The sequence below is a fragment of the Miniopterus natalensis genome, chromosome 1, assembly GCF_054644295.1.
Source record: "Miniopterus natalensis isolate mMinNat1 chromosome 1, mMinNat1.hap1, whole genome shotgun sequence".
NCBI lineage: Eukaryota > Metazoa > Chordata > Mammalia > Chiroptera > Miniopteridae > Miniopterus > Miniopterus natalensis.
In genome coordinates this window covers 56,828,189-56,846,392 of record NC_142081.1, presented here as the reverse complement: position 1 = coordinate 56,846,392, position 18,204 = coordinate 56,828,189, and the positions used below count along the sequence as shown (strand labels likewise).

General features: G+C 34.6%; 1 protein-coding gene across 1 annotated transcript in view; it reads left to right on the top strand.

Moving 5' to 3' along the window:
• The window catches only part of GOLM2 (golgi membrane protein 2), an 80,921-nt gene that overhangs the window by 60,100 nt on the left and 2,617 nt on the right, over positions 1–18,204 (top strand). The gene's annotated exons all lie outside the window — the stretch shown is intronic.

Below are 18,204 nucleotides of genomic sequence, written 5' to 3'. Positions count from 1 at the left end.
GGCTGCCTCCTGCATGCCCCCTACTGGGGATCAAGCCCGCAACCCGGCATGTGCCCTGACCAGGAATCAAACTGTGAGGGAGCTTCTGGTTCATAGGTGGATACTCGATCACTGAGCCACACCGGCTGAGCACAAGTTGAAAATGTTATTTAAAGCACTGTTAGATATGGGGGTAAAAATCTCAGGCTTTATACAGTGATCACCACAAATTTTTTGGCAGTTTTAAATTCAATATTTTTGTTTTATAGATTAATATATCATATTGATATATTTATAAAGATATGTATTTTTCTGTAAATTTAACTTTGGATTGCCACATCATGCAAAAATGTCTAGATAATTTATTGGCATGTTCTGCTATATTTGGAAGATATATTTGGGTTGGTTTAATTTAAAATACAGAATTTAGGCTATATGGTGATACAAAATATAGTGTAAGGGATACTTCAATGTATCTTCAAGGCATACTTTGAAGAAATTGTCAGCTACCCTCCAAAGTAGTTGAAATTGAGAATCATGGAAGGCCCACCTGTTTTTCAGTTAAGAGGTACATAGCCTATATAATTAGTTGCCTTGAATAGAGAAAATGGTTCTTGTCAGATGTCAGTCCCATACTTAAAGTCACAAGGACAGTTACTCTAAATGGTAGATGTGTGATTATTGATCAAGCTGCTTCTCATATGGACTTTTCTTTGTAGCATGCTCCAGGGGAGTAGCAGCAGGGATTTCTTTATTTAACTGTGGTTAATAACTATTCTGAACAACATTGGAGAGACAAGCTAGTGTATCAGAGAGTACATGATTTTCTTTTATGTAGGGATCTTTTAAAAGTATTTTTCAACCTCTGGTCCAAATGGCCTTGTGAGTTCACCTTTGACATATCCACTCTGATCACACATGTAATGAAAAACAAAATGTAAAAAAGAGGAGAGAACTAAAAGGATATTGATAACCTCAAAAACATGCTAAACATTTCTGTGGCTAAGAAATGATACAAAAGTACAGGATAATGAAAGGAATTGAATGATTGGACCTATTAGGCTCTGGCTCTGGAAATGCAGGTTTCCAGGAATTTGGCTCTTAAGAGCAATAAGGATAAATTGGAACCACTTAAAATAGTAGCCAGGCTTATTACTTAAAGCCAGGACCTGATTATTGCCCCATCTCCCCTGGCAGAGCAAGCAGAAAATAAAGCTGTTGCTGACTGCCATCAAGGACTTCAATGTTTAGCAACCTGAAGTCTTATGGAGGGAGGAACTTACAAATGCAGCCTTGTGACCATGCACTAAACCACTCCACCATTGGTTCTATACTGAATCTGTGCTATCCCTAGCAGTATCATGGAATAGAAACTCTGAGATATGATTATAAAAACTTAAACTAGACTGGGGAACTGGGTGAAAGCATCTTTAAAATGATAGATAATATGGGTGAACACAGAGAGGAATAAAGAGAAAAAGCATACATACCCCCACATCCTGAAAATTAGTCAGCAAACCAAAACTTTTTTTTTAATATATCTTTATTGATTTCAGAGAGAGGAAAGAAGAGGGAGAGAGAGATAGAGAAACATCAATGATGAGAGAGTCATTGATCAGGTGCCTCCTGCACGCCCCCAACTGGGGATGGAGCCTGCAACCCAGGCATGTGCCCTGACCAGGAATCGAACCCTGATCACCTGGATCCTAGGTTGATGCTCAACCGCTGAGCCACTCCCGGCCCGGCTAAGGGGGAAAAATCTTAAATGATACCAGAAAATATAGATTTCCAAGGAATGACAATTACATTTAAAAGAGACTTCTTTTTTTATCAGCAAATCCAATGTCAAAAGATAATGGCTTAATATCGTCATGTGATGAGTGGAAAATATCAAAATAGAATGTTATACCAGATAATGAGGACAACAAGGGCAAAATGAAGACATATTCAGTTACAAAAGACTGAGTTTACCTCAATGAAAGAAGAGTAAAAGTTATTTAGTAAAAAGAAAAATGAAGAGGGATAGTAACAGCTGCAAAATAATAGGAACTCAAATTGATCAAAGCTGTTGGTCAGTTTAATTAGTTAAGAAAACTATTTTTGTGTTAAGACAGCAAAAACAATAGCAAGTAATTATAAAAAATAGAGAGGGTTTTCCTTGGCTGATGTGGCAAAGTGGTTAGTACTGGCCTGAGCACCGAAGGGTCACAGTTCAATATCTGATCAAGGGCACATACCTGGGTTGCAGGTTGGATCCCAGCCCTGGTCGGGGTTCATACAGGAGGCAACCAATCGATGTATCTCTCTCACATTAATGTTTCTCTCTCCCCCTCTTTCCCTCCCTCCCACTGTCTCTGAAATCAATGGAAAAACTATCCTTGGATGAGGATTAACCAAAAAAAGGCTGGTATAAAGTATTAACAAGTGACAAAATAGACTTTAAGGAAAAAAGAAAAATACAATGATATTCTATATTCACAAGAGGAACTATCTACTAAAAGAGGAAATAAAAGGAAATAAAAATAGCCAGTAAATAGACAAAAAGCTGATACAATTTCAAGAAGTAATTGACAGCTACATAATTAATGTGAAAATTTTAGTATACTTCTATTAAAGCTTATAAAAAGCCAAGACTATAGAAACTTTGAAGCAAAAATTATTAAGTTTATTCAAGTATATAAATGTATTTAATAAAGAGAAAATAAACATTTTTTAGATGCACATGGAACAGTTACATAAATTGGCTAGAAACTAGGTCACAGAGTACCTTAATACATTTCAAGCAACTTATATCATGAACAGCATTTTTTGTTTGTTTTAAATATGTCTTTATTGATTTCAGAGAGAGGAAGGGAGAGGGGGAGAAAGAGAGAGAAACATCAGTGAGAGAGAATCCTTGATCGGCTGCCTCCTGCATGCCCCTTACTGGGGATTGAGACTGCAACCCAGGCATGTGCCCTGACCAGGAATCAAACCTTGATCTCCTGGATCATAGGTCAGTGCTCAACCTCTGAGCCACGCCAGCTGGACATGAGTAGGGTTTTAAAATTTATATATTATAAACTTTAAAAAGTCAGTCCTCAATAACTTCTTGGGAGGGATTTAAAATGGGCATTTCAAAATTTACAAACTGAACAATAATATAAATACCATACATATCAAAATGTGAGGGACATATTGAAGTAGTATTTACAGCTAAAATTTATGACCTCGAAAGCATTAAGAGAAAAAAACCTAAAAATTAAATGAGTTGGCTTCAACTCAAAAACAGTAGTAGTAGTGATAGCAGGCGCTACTAATGATGACAATACTATAATAGCTAACATTGGAGTAGTTATTAATATGCACCAGTTGCTGTTCTAAAGTGTTTGTATATAAACTTATGACAAACCCATGTGTAGGTACTATTGTTATTCCCATTTCATAGATTGGAAACAGACGCAAAAATGTTTCTTAACACTTCCAAGATTAATTGGCTAGTAAATAGCTGCGTCAGGATTAGATTCCCAAACAATCTGACTTCAGAGAAAGAAAGAAAAAAAGATTAGCAAAGAAGGTGAGGGAAGGAAAAATAAAACAAGAGCAATAATAAATGAAATGGAAGATAAAGAATTATTAGATAGGAGCAAAAACAACATAAAAACACACAGATAGACCTCTAGTAATACTGATGAAGTAAAACAAAGAAAATAGTATTCAGAACAAAAGGAGGTATAACAATACATCACAAGATAATATTATTTAAAACTTTGACAATAAACTTGAAAACTTAAGTGGATAATTTTTAATAAAGGTATTAATTACCAAAATTGGTTCAAGAAGATTTGAAAACCTGTATAAACCAATAACCATTAAGTTGAATAGGTAATCAAAAGTCTCACCACACCCCAAACAACACACTGCTAGAAATAATAAGAGAATTTAGCCAGATTACTGAATTCAGGATCACTATATGAAATTGATAATGAAATCAACAAAACAAAAAAATGATTCTTTGAAAAGACTAGTGAAAATAAGACCTCTAGTACAGATTGAGATAGAGATGGTACAAATTACCAATATCAAGGATAAAAAACGAGAGCATTAGTGTAAATCCTACAAATAAAAATATTAGAGAATATTAAATGAGATATTAGGAATTAGTGCCAAAACATTTGAAAATTTAGAAGAAATAGGCAATATCCTAGAAAAACACCTTTATACAAGAAGAAATGGAAAATCTGAATAGTTTCATGTCTGTTTAAGATATTGAATCTGTAATTTAAAAACCTTTCCTTAATGTTCATGCCCAAAGGTTTTGCTGGTGAATTCTTCCAAACATTTAAGGAAGAAACACAACCAATTTAATATATGAGAAAAAATCAAATAGTAATCTCTGTAGATGCAAACATTTGAGGAAATTCAGCGTGTATTCATGATAATCAACAAACTAAACAAACTGGGATTAGAAGGTAATTTCTTTAATCTGATAAAGAGTATCTACAAAAATCCTAAAACAAACATCATACTTAATGGTGAACTATCAAAAGCTTTTTCCCTGAAAATCCAGAAGACTAGGATAACCACCATCATCACTTCTATTCATCTTTTCACTGTAGGTGCTAGTCAGTGAAATAAAGTGCAAGAAAAAGAAATAAACAGTACAGAGATTAGAAGGGAAGATATTATTTGCAGACATAATTTTGTATGTAGAAAACTCAAAACAATCTATAAACTTAAATGTATTTAGCAAAGTTATTAGATACAAGGTTAATATAAACATTAATTGTATTTTTGTATGTCACCAACAAAATATAAAGTGAAATTTTAAAATAGACACTATTTTTAATAGCATAAAATACATCAGATCCTTGAAAAAAAATCTTACAAAATAGTCACAAGAACCTCTATAAACAATAAAATATTGACATAAATTAGATAATATGTAAAGAAATTCATATTCATAGATTAATTTTGCTCAGACTGATATAGAATTTCAATGGGATAACATTTATAATCCCAGCAGCATTTTGGGTGTGGGGGGGAATTTTGATAAACTGACTCTAAAATTTGTATGGAAATGCAAAGGGCTAAGAATAGCTAAGACAATCTATAAGAAGAACAAAACTTAGCAACTTCCACTACCAGATGTCAAGATTTATAAAACTCCTATTGATAAAGTAATTAAGACAATGTGATACTGGCACAAAAATAGACAGATGGACCAATGGGACAGAATAGAGAATCCAGAAACTGATGGCACATTTATGGTCACTTGGTTTATGACAAAGTTGATACTGTAGTGCAATGGGGAAAAAGATAGTCTTTTCAATAAATAGTATGGGGTCAGTTGAATAGCCAAATGGGGAAAAATATTAATATTACTCCCCTACCTCACACAATACACATAATTAAATTTAAGATAGATTGCAGATTTAAAATTGAAAGCTCATAGAACTTCTAGAAGAAAATATCTTCATGATGTGGAGTAAGCAAAGATTTCTTAAACCAGATATCAGATACCCTAACTCCAAGAAAAGCTAACTATAAATGAACAAAAGGATAAATTGGACTGTATTAATATTAAGAACTTTTGTTAATTAAAAGATTAATTAGAGAAGATGTACTTACCTATAACTTAGAACCTAATATGTACCTACAAACACTCTAATGGTATGAGAATGGATAAATCATGGCATATACTATATATACAATGGAATCATATGTGGGAGTTAAAAAAAATGCACAAAGCCACACTTATCAACATGGATAAATCTCAGAAGCATAATGTGGAAGAAATAAAGCAAGTTGCAGAGTATATACAAGATGGTGCTCTGCTGGGAGTCCCAAGACCACTTTCAGGCTTGATGATTCAGTAGAAGGGCTCATAGGACCCAGAAGAGTTGTTACACTCACAGTTGCAATTTAGTACAGCAAAAAAACACAGATTAAAATCAGCAAATGAAAAGACTTGTTGGGAGAGGTCCAGGAGAAAGCAGACGCAAGCTTCCAGGAGTTCTTTTCCATTGAAGTTGCATGGAGATGTGTTTAATTTTCCCGGTAGAGATGTGTGACAACACATGTGAAGTGTTGCCAACCAGGGAAGCTCATTGGATCCTTGGTGTCCAGGGTTTTTATTGGAGGTCAGTCATGTAGTACCCACATGTAGTCATGCAGTGCCCAAATGACTGGGCGCAGCTACCCAGACTCTAGCCCTCCCCATGTCCACCTAACAAAAACAAATATTCACCATAAATCACTTTATTTGGATAAGTTTATCCAAACTGGTATACTGTGGCCCAAGGCCTAGTCTTACAAAGTCACCTATCAGATAGAAGGCCTCAGTGCTCTGCCAGGATCCAGTCAAGGGCCAGTTTTGAAGACAAGCATTTCTTTGGAATGTGCAGGGTTTGAGCAGCCCAGGCATGCTGAATTAACTCTTTCCTGTCCGGATGCCGTATATTTAAAGTTCAAAAGCCTGTCAATCAATTCTGTTTATTAATGAATACATAAATCTTCATGAGGGTGCTTAACACCCAATTTAAGATAGAGGTTACCTTTGGGATAGGAGGAAAATGCCAAGGAGAGGTACCTAGGGAACTTTAATTATATTTGTAATGTTTAATTTACTTGAAAGTTCTGAAACAAATATGGCAAAATTAAAATTTGATAAAGCTCTGGATGGTGGGAACATGGATGTTATATTCTCCATACTTCTCTGTATATCTGAAAATATTTAATAATAAAAAAATAGAAAAATCTGTAAAACTTTGATAAAATGTCATAGTGCTACATTAAAAAGAAAGATTTTTGTGAAATATTTGAAGAAATGGTTTGTTCCATTTTTTAATGTACTACAGTATTGTCTTGACATTTTCTTGATATGGCTTCAGAAAGGCAGTGAATCAAGCTTAGCATACAAGAATTTTTAAAATACATTATAGCCTTGTTTATTTTAAATGTTAAAGAATATCTGAATACTGAAGTTGAAGTGGAATGTCTGAGTATTTAATGTACATAACATTAATGTAGTTGTCATACATATGTAATGCATGCCTGGTGTAACTGCTCCAAAAATTAGCAAATTACTTCCCACCTCAGGCCCTTTATCCTATGTTAGTGCTAAAGCTAGTCCAGTAAGTTTGGTGTAAGATAAAAAGGAGAGGCAAAGGAGAAAAGTATTTGACCTTGAAGCAATCAAGTTGTGTGCTTTCCTTCCCTTCTTTCTTCTCCCCATAGAATTAGTCTTAAGGAAAAAAATGACAAAAAGACAACTTGTGGATTATATCAAGAAGCAGAAAGAGAAGCTGAACTTATCTGCATTGGGAATGGGAGATGGTCAAATTGTTCAGATAGTGGTAGTTATAATTTCTAGCTCCCATGCTTCTTTCATTTCCTCTGTTTCTCCTTACCTTCCATAAGTCCAGTCAATTAACAAATTCTTTCCTGTGCCTGTTACATGGAGGTTCTATACCCTGAGATGCAAAATAAGTATGATGTTCACCCCAAAATTTAAAGGGGATAGTGAAACCAAAATAAACAGTTAAAAAGCCAGTCAGCAGTTTTCCCTATATATTGTTTTGTGAGGAAAGCCTGCAGTAACATTTCTGTCACAATTTGTACACCCCAATCCCCATCCAGCACTCATGACTCGAACTCATGTCTCAGCACATTAAGTTTTTATATGTCATAGACCCTCAGGGATACTTGAAATTGTCAAACTGTAGGTATTAAATTAAATAATTCAGGAGTCGCCTTAGCCAGTTTGGCTCGGTAGTTTGATTCCTGCTAAGGGCACATACCTCGGTTGCAGGCTTGATCCCCAGCCCTGGCCTTGTGCTGTAGGCAACCAGTTGATGTTTCTCTCTCACATTGCTGTTTCTCTCTCTCTCTCTCTGTCTCTCTCTCTCTCTCCCTCCCACTCTCTCTGAAAAGCAATGGAAAACTATCCTTGGGTGAGGATTAAAATAATAATAATAATAAAATAATAATGTAGGAGTCATTTGAATGTGTTTATGGCCAGATGAGTGGTACAAGTATATACTACTAGTAAGATAAAGGGTAGAAAAAGAGGTTGCCTCCTTAGAGTAAAATTTCTTTTTTCCTCCCTAGAGTTATTATAACCAAGTCAGATTGATTAATTTTGTTTATAAAAGTGGTAATGTATTAAAAGAATGGCATGAAAAATATGAAACTCTCTTTAATAGAATAGTTGAGAAATTGAAACCCATTATTGAAACTTGAGCTAATGAAACAAAAAAATAATTTATCTTGCTTTGACTTATAGTACAGAATTACAATATACCATTTAGTTCTCTTGACCGAAATGCCCTTTTGTGATTGAGAAATGTTCTAGTTATTTGTCATTGTCCTTTAATTTTCTACTGGTCTTGAAGGTGTTTTAAATAATACCTGTCATTCTATATGAAGTTCTGTTGTGTTGTTTAAAGTGAACTGAAGTGTATCAACAATCTCTTATGATTGATTTCTTCAACTTGATGCTGCCTGAAGACTTTGAATAGCTAGTGTGTATGTTGCTTCTTTATGTTTCCATGTTTAAACTGTTGAGATGAAGCTATCTTCTTACTGATCGTCTCTAGGCTAATCATTTTCAACCAGCCACCAAGGTGAAAATAATACTCTAGTACACTATTGAATTTTGCTACAATATAAGGAAATCTGGCTATCCAAACTAAATATAATTACTGTATTACTCCCCTAGTTGGGCATAGCTTTAACATTGTGGTTATTGAGAGACAGAACTAAATTTAAAATCTCTAAATAGGTAAAATGCTTCAGAGACTAAGTCTAATATTTAATTCCTGTTGAAACATATCACAGATTTATACCACCATGTGGTAACTTTACTCTCATTACTTCCTTTTTCCTTTCTTAAATATAGTTATTCCCCAAGATCATTCCTTTGACTTATAGCTGTTTTCTGTAAATATTTATTTCCAAGAAGAAATTATGTTCCAGTTGTTTAACCTATTATCTTTACATTTATCAGTCTTAAATCTACACATCTAGCCCTCACTTCACACCTAGAGTCTAGTTCCATGTATGTATCTATGAAATATTTTCGTTTGGCTATTTTACTGTAACCCTAAGCTCAGTATACCTAAACCAACATTTGCTTTCCCGTGCATTCCCAATTATTCCATCTTGGGTGTAAGCACCATTATTTTTAGTTTCCAGGCTAGGATTATAGGATTATTTTTTGACTCTACTTCATTGTGCCATATATTCGGTTTGTCATTTTTAAATGTATTTGATTTTTCTGTACCTAACATTTTCTCTGATATCTTTCTAGTCTAAGTCCTATTGTTTCTTACCTGACTGGAGCCTGGAGATGCTGTGGTACTTAAGGCAGATTAGATTCCTGATCTCAGTTGAAAAGAAATTATGGTTGGATATGGGGATGGAAAAAATAAAAAGAAAAGAAATCATGACAATTGCCTGTTGCCTCCTAAATAAAGTTCAGACTTGCTCTATCAAATAGAAACCAATGGTAGCAAGTATCCACATTCCGATGTCTTTCTATATCATTGTGTTACAGCACACATAGCATTACTTTCTAATTATTTGTTTATTTACTTGTCTCCCTTACTACTCTGAGTTATGGAGGTTGTAAGTATATTTTTGTATCATAGTGCCTAGCACGATATCTGTCACATACATCAGTGAATCTTTGTTGGATGGATGGATGAAAAGCAGAGTAGATACTTTTATATACTATGTCATTCATTTAACAGTGACCTTGTTTAGTGGGTATAGGAGGCCTTTTTATTTTATTTATTTATCTTATAAATTATTGAGTTAAAAAAGAGAGAGTAAGAGAATCATTGATTTGTGCGTTCATTGGTTGATTCTTGTATGTGCTTTGACTGGAGATTGAACCATCAACCTTGGGGCATCAAGACAACACTCTAACCACCTTTCCTACCTGGGAAGAGCAAGGAGGACTTTTTAAATCCCTAACTTTAAAGTTCTTTCATAATTATTCCCAATTTGCTTGTCCAAACTTTCTCTTTCCACTTTCTAATATAAATGTACAGTCAAATTAATCTCTTTACTGTCTCTTGAATACTCCATCTTCATCCTTATTCTTTGAATATTTCCTTCTCCCTGTCATGCTTCTATATATTTGTCTCTTTTTAATTTTTTAAAAATGTTTTTATTGATTTTTAGAGAGAGGAAGGGAGAAGGATAGGGAGATAGAAAGAAACATTGATGAGAGAGAAACATCATCCATCAGCTGCCTCCTGCACGCCCCCTACTGGAGACTGAGCCCTAAACCCGGGCATGTGCTCTGGGTTCCTGGGTCGATGCTCAACCATTGAGCCACACCAACCAAGTTGCCTGTTTTTTTAAAATCTCCTCTTCTAGCTCTAACCCACACTTGATTTCTCCTATGTATAACTCGTTTTGCAAATATGTTGCCTGACGGTTATATAATTTACAGTCTGTTATATTTCTTGATCAGCATTATGCATTTTTATTTCAGAGTCCAGAGTGCTAACCATTACACGATGGGTGCATTTTTATTTCTATTGTTGACTTCATTCACTGTTTAATGTGAAGTTTGTCTGATGTCCCCAACTTGACTGGCAATGTTGTGTGGTTGGCTCTTTTCCTCTCTCATTGTTTCTAAGGGTTAGCTCTTTCTACAGAGATGAAAATTCTGTATCTATGATAGCACCAATTACTATTTAACAAAGGACAGTTGTGTGGTCATTCATTCTTGTTATTGATTTTCTGACTATCTCTGAATATCACTGTAATCATAGTATTAAAATTGTATGACTGAATTCAGGCTAGTCAGATTATCAGACCCAGGCATGTGCCCTTACCGGAAATGGAACCACTGACCTCTCAGTGTATGGGTCAACACTCAACCACTGACCCACACAGGCTGCACCGGCTTTCTGTTTCTTTTTTTACTGGTCACAATTACTTCAGTTTCTGTTGACACACCCCTCACCTTTAAAAGTCTGCGTGATTTGTTCTTTATTTTCCTGATTGACTCATCACCCAGTGATTATAAATATATTGGCCTGATGATGTGGTGAGCCGTCTGTAGAATTGACCATCACCTCCATAATTTTTCTTTTCATTTGCACTTAACCTTTCTTTCCAAGCAGAGGAAGTTTTTTTCCCCCTCCGAATGTCTTTTTGCAATGTAAATTTTTATAATATAATTCTAAAACTTTTAGACCTATCACAGAAAGTTATAATTTTTTAAAGTATTCAGTTCTTACATCATGAGGAAGTTAATGTCATATTTTAGGGATTGGAATAAAATTTACTTTTATGCTGCTTAAATTTAATATCAAAGTAGAGTTTAACTTGTGTTTGTGAGTCAGATCTTAGTTTGCCTAACATTTTTATTTTTAATGCCTGGTTGTTGAATAGCTTTCTAGAGTAGTTATGTCTGTTGCTTTTCTTGATTTCTAGTTGTTATTGATGTGTACAATACAACAGCTTCATGTAGGTCAACTTTCTTAAGTTTCCTCTACCATTGACTTTTAAATATCTGGTTTAGGAAATGGGAAAGAATAAATCAGAATTACTTGGGTTGTTTTTTCAAAACACATACCACCAGGGGTTCTGATAGTCTACTGTCTCTGCCATCCCTCCTTGGAAATCAATTCAGGGCTATAGTGAATCACTAAGTTACTGAAGGAACTTAAGATAGTTCTCAGGTGTGTCAGTCAGTTTGTCTTAGTATCCAAAAGGAAACTAGTCTCCATAGTACTTACTTATTTTTATATAAAAAAGTTATCAAAATTATTCATGGAAAGTGGTATTTCATAAAGCAATAAATGACTACAAATTTCAAATATGTATTGTATGTAGTAATACAAATATTCGTCTCGTAAAGTGTTAAATTAGACAAATACTTATATGAGAGAAGTCATTGGTTATTAGGAAAACAATCCTGAATATGGTGCCCTTATCTTTAAGAAAACATTAAAACCTTAACTAGCAAGTACTAAAATTAACACAAAAGAAAAATTCTTAAATAAAAATTATTTTCTGTCTTCATTCTTATTTCCTTTTGTCTTGAATAACTTTCACAAAATGTATCTTTTTTTATAACCAGTGTCCTGAAAATTGCCAGGTTTCACTTGTCTGCTTTCTGATCTGCCTTCAGTACAGGTCCCTTCTTTTCTTCTCTCTTTACTCTGGAATTAATCCTCTACCTACTTCACAGGCCGATTCTTTGATGAGAATGAATCGCCTGTTGATCCGCAGCATGGCTCTAAACTGGCAGATTATAATGGGGATGATGGTAACGTAGGTGAGTATGAGGCAGACAAGCAGGCTGAGCTGGCTTACAATGAGGAAGAAGATGGTGATGGTGGAGAGGAAGACGTCCAAGGTGAGCGTGGGCCTGGCCTCCATGCTGTGACCATGAAATCCACCAAACCAACTTGGTTGAATTTGTGTAGAATTTTCCCACTTATTAGTAGCAGTACAGTCTAAATACAAAGAAGTTCTGTGCAGTTTTTCAATTGTATTTTAGAAACCATTTTATGATAGAGGTATTAGATTTGTAAATTATTTTAATTATTTTTATTTTTAGTTATACATGATATTGATATAGACACAATTTGAAATTGAGAATCTTGAGAAATTTTAGAATTAAATTATTTAAAATGGCCCTAGACTAAGGCAAATACTCCCAGAAAATAATTTTTTACAATTTCTCTAGGTGCAAATATTTACCAACCTTTTTGTTATCAGGGAAGCCACAAAGGGAATAGTCTCCTCTACACTGAAGATAAATTTATTTCACTACTGATTCAGCATAGAAAGGCTGTTTTCAATTTTTTTTGAGGCTTGAAGTTTATATATAATCAGTTTGTGAAGATTTACCTATTTTATGTTTAATACACAGATTCAACATATTTTCCTTGTTCGCTGTGTTACTTCTGAGCTTTTAACTTAGTGAAAATTCAGAATCTACCTGTGTGCATGCAGCCCTACCCATGCATGCATATTAGAGTATGTTGCTTTTTTGCAAGTTTTTAAGCCTGTTTTCTGCCTGCTTGTATCATTTAGTAGTATTTGTGGAGCTTTTCTTTTTTTTATAAAAGTTGATTATAAAGTTAATGTGTGTGTTTTAGATTTTACAGTATTATGCATGAAATGTTTTTTTCAATGTAACCTGTCTTGATTTACTCGTTAGCTCTTTTTAAGGTAATGAAATTTTATTTAGGTTCATGACAAAAGTTGATTTTATGAAACTCGAAAGAAAATATAGTTGTCCTAGAATACTACATATTTAATAGAAAAAGGAAAACCAAAGACTCTGACTTCCACCTCGGCATTGTTCTGATAGCCCATTGTAGTTTTGGATGAATGGTTATTGGGAATAGAAAGGGATTACAGTGGTACCTCGGTTTTCGAACGTCTCCGTTGGCAAACATTTCGCTTTACGAACGCCATAAACCCAGACGCAAACGCTTCGGTTTTCGAACTCCCCTCACAAGTCGAACACGCCACGCGGCTTCCGCTGAGAGCAGGATCCTGGGGCCCAGCTGTCGGCTGTTGATCCCTCGGTTTTCGAACATTTCAGAACTCGAATGGTCTTCCAGAACAGAGCACATTCAAAAACCAAGGGACCACCACTTTAATAAATGTTAGGAGTTATTTAAGGATATGTTAATGAGAACTTCTCAAACACCTTTTGGTACTTTTGAATAAATTATACTCACCTCTTCTATACTCATCCATTTTCATAAATTTTACCATTTTTCTTACTGCTTTTGTGACTTGTTTGGATTATATTTATTTGCAGTTATTTATAACATTGCATTAAGGCCTTTTCATACATTTATATCATCTCACCAATTAGAATGTAAGCTCTTAGAGGGCAGGAATTTTCATTTATTTTGCCTTCTGTCTTGTTTGTACCCTTTTCTGCCTTCATATTGCTCCCCCCACCCATAGTGTTTAGCACACACAGGACGCTCAGTAGATGTTGTTAACTGATACTTTTATCCTTTTCTCATTTGATTTTTATTGTTATAACTGTAACTAGGGTGATAACCCTTTAACTTCTGTCTTGTAAGCTTGCTTGGTTTACCCTTTAAACATTTCTAGTTTTCTTTCAGAAGGCTTCTGTCCTCTCTGATAATTTTGAGGTTTTCATTAGAGTAATTAATTTCAACCATAATTGAAAATCATTTCTTATATTTTGGCTATCTTAAAGGTGATGACTTTTATTACAAAACTTCAGTTGAATATTTTTCTGGTTTTTATCCATAGCAGGGACTTTCTTTTATCTTCAGCGCCTTCTCTCTCTCTGGTACCCTCCTGCCTGTCCTCCCCTAAGCTCTCTTTCATTGCCGCTTCCCGCTGTAGGTCCTCAGAACCCTCATGCTGCCCTGCCTGCTTTCACAAGGAAATTAATTCTTTGATTCTAAGGAATATAAATAAGGAAATGACTGAGGATGATATCCTAAGTGAAGTAGGGAGGGAAATGGTCAATTTTGGGGTTTCTTCATTTGCAAGTGAATCTTACTTGAGTCGGGATTTGCCATTTAATATTTCCATCCCATTTTGGAGTTCACTAAATGATAGCAGCAGAAGAGAGGGCAAGAATGTCAACTCCAGCAAATAAAGAGGGATAAGTTTGGGTGAAATGACTAAAAAGAAATACTGGAGACCCAAATAATTTTAAACATGTTTTCATGTTTTAAAATGTTTCATGTTTAAAATTTTTATGTATAGTATTAATTGTTCAAAAAGTGGGGAGGGGAAATTATGGCTGTTCCCTAGTGAAGTTTGAATACTTGGAATTTAAAAGCATTTCTTCACAGCTTCAGTGTAGAAATAATGGTTGAATTCCAAGGCCAGTTTGCACTTGTAGCCAAAGCAGGCAGTAGAGTGGAAAAATACATTAGCCTGAGAGTTAGGAGATCAGTTGTGTATTGCTTTTCAAGTCGCTTAAACTCTCTGGGCCAAAATTTATTCACCTGTAACGTGAAAGTATTTAACTAGTGTTCTCAGTGCTAAAATGCTGTGGTTACATTCACAGTGGAATCACTATATATAACATAAGTATTATGGGAAAATGTGTTTCAGATTTCAGCATGCCTGAAATACATCTCCCCCCAAACCTAGGAAAGAAAATGGAAACTACTCCAGCCATTGAGACTCAGCAGCCAGAGATATCAAAACAAGGTTCTAGCAATAGGGGCTCTTCTCTGCTCTCTGTAGTATTAGGAGTTTTTTCTCAGGCTGATGTGTACGTAGGATTAGAGATTCCAGCTGCAGGACTGAGGTTCTGGCTTCAGCTAAGGACACTCTGGCTTTGGGTAGCATCTTTGCCAGTAGGGAGCTGAAGGATTCCAGCTTTATCTTTGATGCCTGTACATCTGTATTGATCATTTGGGTCAGCACTATATATACAGTGTTTTCATGTAGAATTAACTAAAGCCTAATTTTCCTATGTTTACAATCCTGGTTTATTTTGGCTTTTAGTTCCTGGTTCCTGAAGCATCCTAAAAGAAATATTTTATTTACATTGGTGTAAAAATTTTTTTCCTGACTTTTTAAAGATCAGCTCTGGAAATAGTGCACATCTGATGGATATATCTTTTAATCCATTCTTTATTGTATTAAGGAGATGGATGTTTATAAATTCCTGTACTCTTATCTTTAATCTCATAGAAGTTCCAAGTTTGTTTAATAGAATATGAAATACATATTACTAAGTATATCTATGGAAGGAAGCTTAGCATAATGCTTAAGTGCCTGATTCTAAGCCAAGACTACCTGGATTTGAATCCCAACTGTACCATTTACTAGCTCTGTCACCTTGTGAATTGTGTAACCTCTATGCCTCAATTTCCTCATCTGTCAAATAGGGAGAAATATAGTTATCTAACTCAACAGTTATGTGGATTATATGATTTAAATATTTGTTCAGCACTTAGAACAGGGTCTTTCACACTGTAACACTATATAAATGTTTGTTGAATAAAATAATAACTTAAAAAGTAGAAGCAAATCTAGAATTTTTTTCTTTGGGTTGCCTGCTTTAGAGGATAATTGCACTTTGGCCTATAGATTAATTTGTATGTTTTAGTGGAGCCTCCCTGCTTGGTAGAACTTGCTTTATGGCAGTGGTTCTTTCTTGACCTAGATGTAATTTAGGAATTATTTAATAAATTATTAATATCTTTTATTGTATTTCTTTAGTAGTCATTTTATGTTGTGAGCTATTTACAGGTTTTGCTGCTTTGTAAAGTGAAATAAAATACTAGTTCATATAATTATATTTAGTGGTTGTTATTCTGTATCAGATTTGGTTAGGTAGTTTCACCATACTTTACAGATAAATGCAGAGGTTATTAGCAGAAACTTGAATTCTGGCTAGAATAGCTACATTGAAAAGGGACTCAGCTCAATGTAAGAAAGATAACATTTGAAAAGTCCTATGAAAATCTGAAAAACAATGTGAAGGCACCATGTAAAAACTTCCCTAAAGAGCATAAGTTAATAAAACCAACAAACTTCTCCTTACATTTATAGAGGACCTTGGAAGTAAAGACTGCCTTCATATGCATTATTTTATTTTGAGGCAGAAAACAGCTGTTATTCCTAATCTACTGAGAAGGTAATTAGAGATCTAAAGAGGTTTAGGAACTAGATCATGTTAAGTGCCTGAGCCAGGACTAGAATTCCTTTTTTTTTTATTCTTAGATCTTTCCTCTTATCTTGTTTTATCTCTATAATTCCTCATTTAAGAATCCCCAAAAGTAACCGTATTTTTTCAATAACTTGCCTGTTAAATTTCCAGAAATTCTGTATATAGTAGCTTTTCCCACTGCTTCATGGTGATTGTCTTCATTTAATTACTAAAGTCCGGAAAGATGTGTTTATAGTCATAAGGTGAGGTCCCATAACATGGATCCTAGGTACCAGTGACTATTTTCTTTTTTAAAACCAAAGATAACTTTTTAAAGTTCAAAGGTATTTTCAAAATTCAAATATGATTATGGATATAATTTCAGCCTTTACACGTTAACAGATTTGGGAGTTTCATACCTAATAGATTATACTATTAAAGAAGTGAGATCAGTTTGTTAGAATTGTTTCCTGCAATTCTAAATGAGAATTTCTATAAGTTTAACAGGAAAGTTATTGAAAGGAAAGAGAAAGTTGATTTGGCATTTTTTATAAATAAATGTAAAGAAGAAATAAGAACACATCCTTATGAAAAGTTAATACATAGCACATACACCACATGGCATCTTTCTTTTTTTAAAAAAAAAATATATATATATATCTTTATTGATTTCAGAGAGAGGAAGGGAGAGGGAGATAGAAGCATCAATGATAAGAGAGTCATTGACCGGCTGCCTCCTGCACGCCCCCTGCTGGGGATCAAGTCCGAAACCGGGGCATGTGCTCTGACCGGGAATCAAACCGTGGTCTCCTGGATCCTAGATGGATGCTCCACCGCTGAGCCACGCTGGCCGGGCCATGGCATCTTTCTTGAACAAAATTTTACAATAGGATATACCAGAGAAGCTGGGAGTGGAAAACCTATTAAACCAAAAATAGTAAGATTTCAGAAAGCTATAGTGTATATGTGAATTTCTATCCCAATATATAACTTTCTTTAAATTATGTAAAATTATATTTCTAGGCAAATGATATAACACCTCAGTCTATCAAAAACTAAGCTATTGGGTAACTGTATCATGAAACAGAAAGTAAGAGAAGTCGTTTTTTAAGACTGGAGGAGCCAAAAGATGTCATTTAAAGCCATGTACTAAAAAGGGAGCCTCTTAGACTCTGATTGAAATACTTTTCGTTCTTGTTCTAACATTTTAATACTCTGAGTAGTCTTATTTCAAAACCTGTACTTTGTAGCAAAATTAGGAAAGAAGGATTGCTATTGGCAGATAAACTGACAGTAATGTGAAGTGACAGGTGATACCGATGAAGGATCCAGAAAAACCTGTGAATAGCCAAGTAGTCAAACTCCAAAGAACTATGTAGAGTTAGTTAATATAGCTACTCAAAGTGACTTTGGGGATCTTACTGTCTAACAATATTATGTAATAAATTTTTTTTCTTTTTGGTAAAGAAAAGGTTAAGTTTTGGTTTGTATACTCCACTTAGGAAAATTAACTGGTAAACTCTTTGCAGAGAAGCCAAGAAATTCACTAAAATGTTAAACATTGGGATCATGAGTAACTTTTATTTTCTAATTTTTACCTG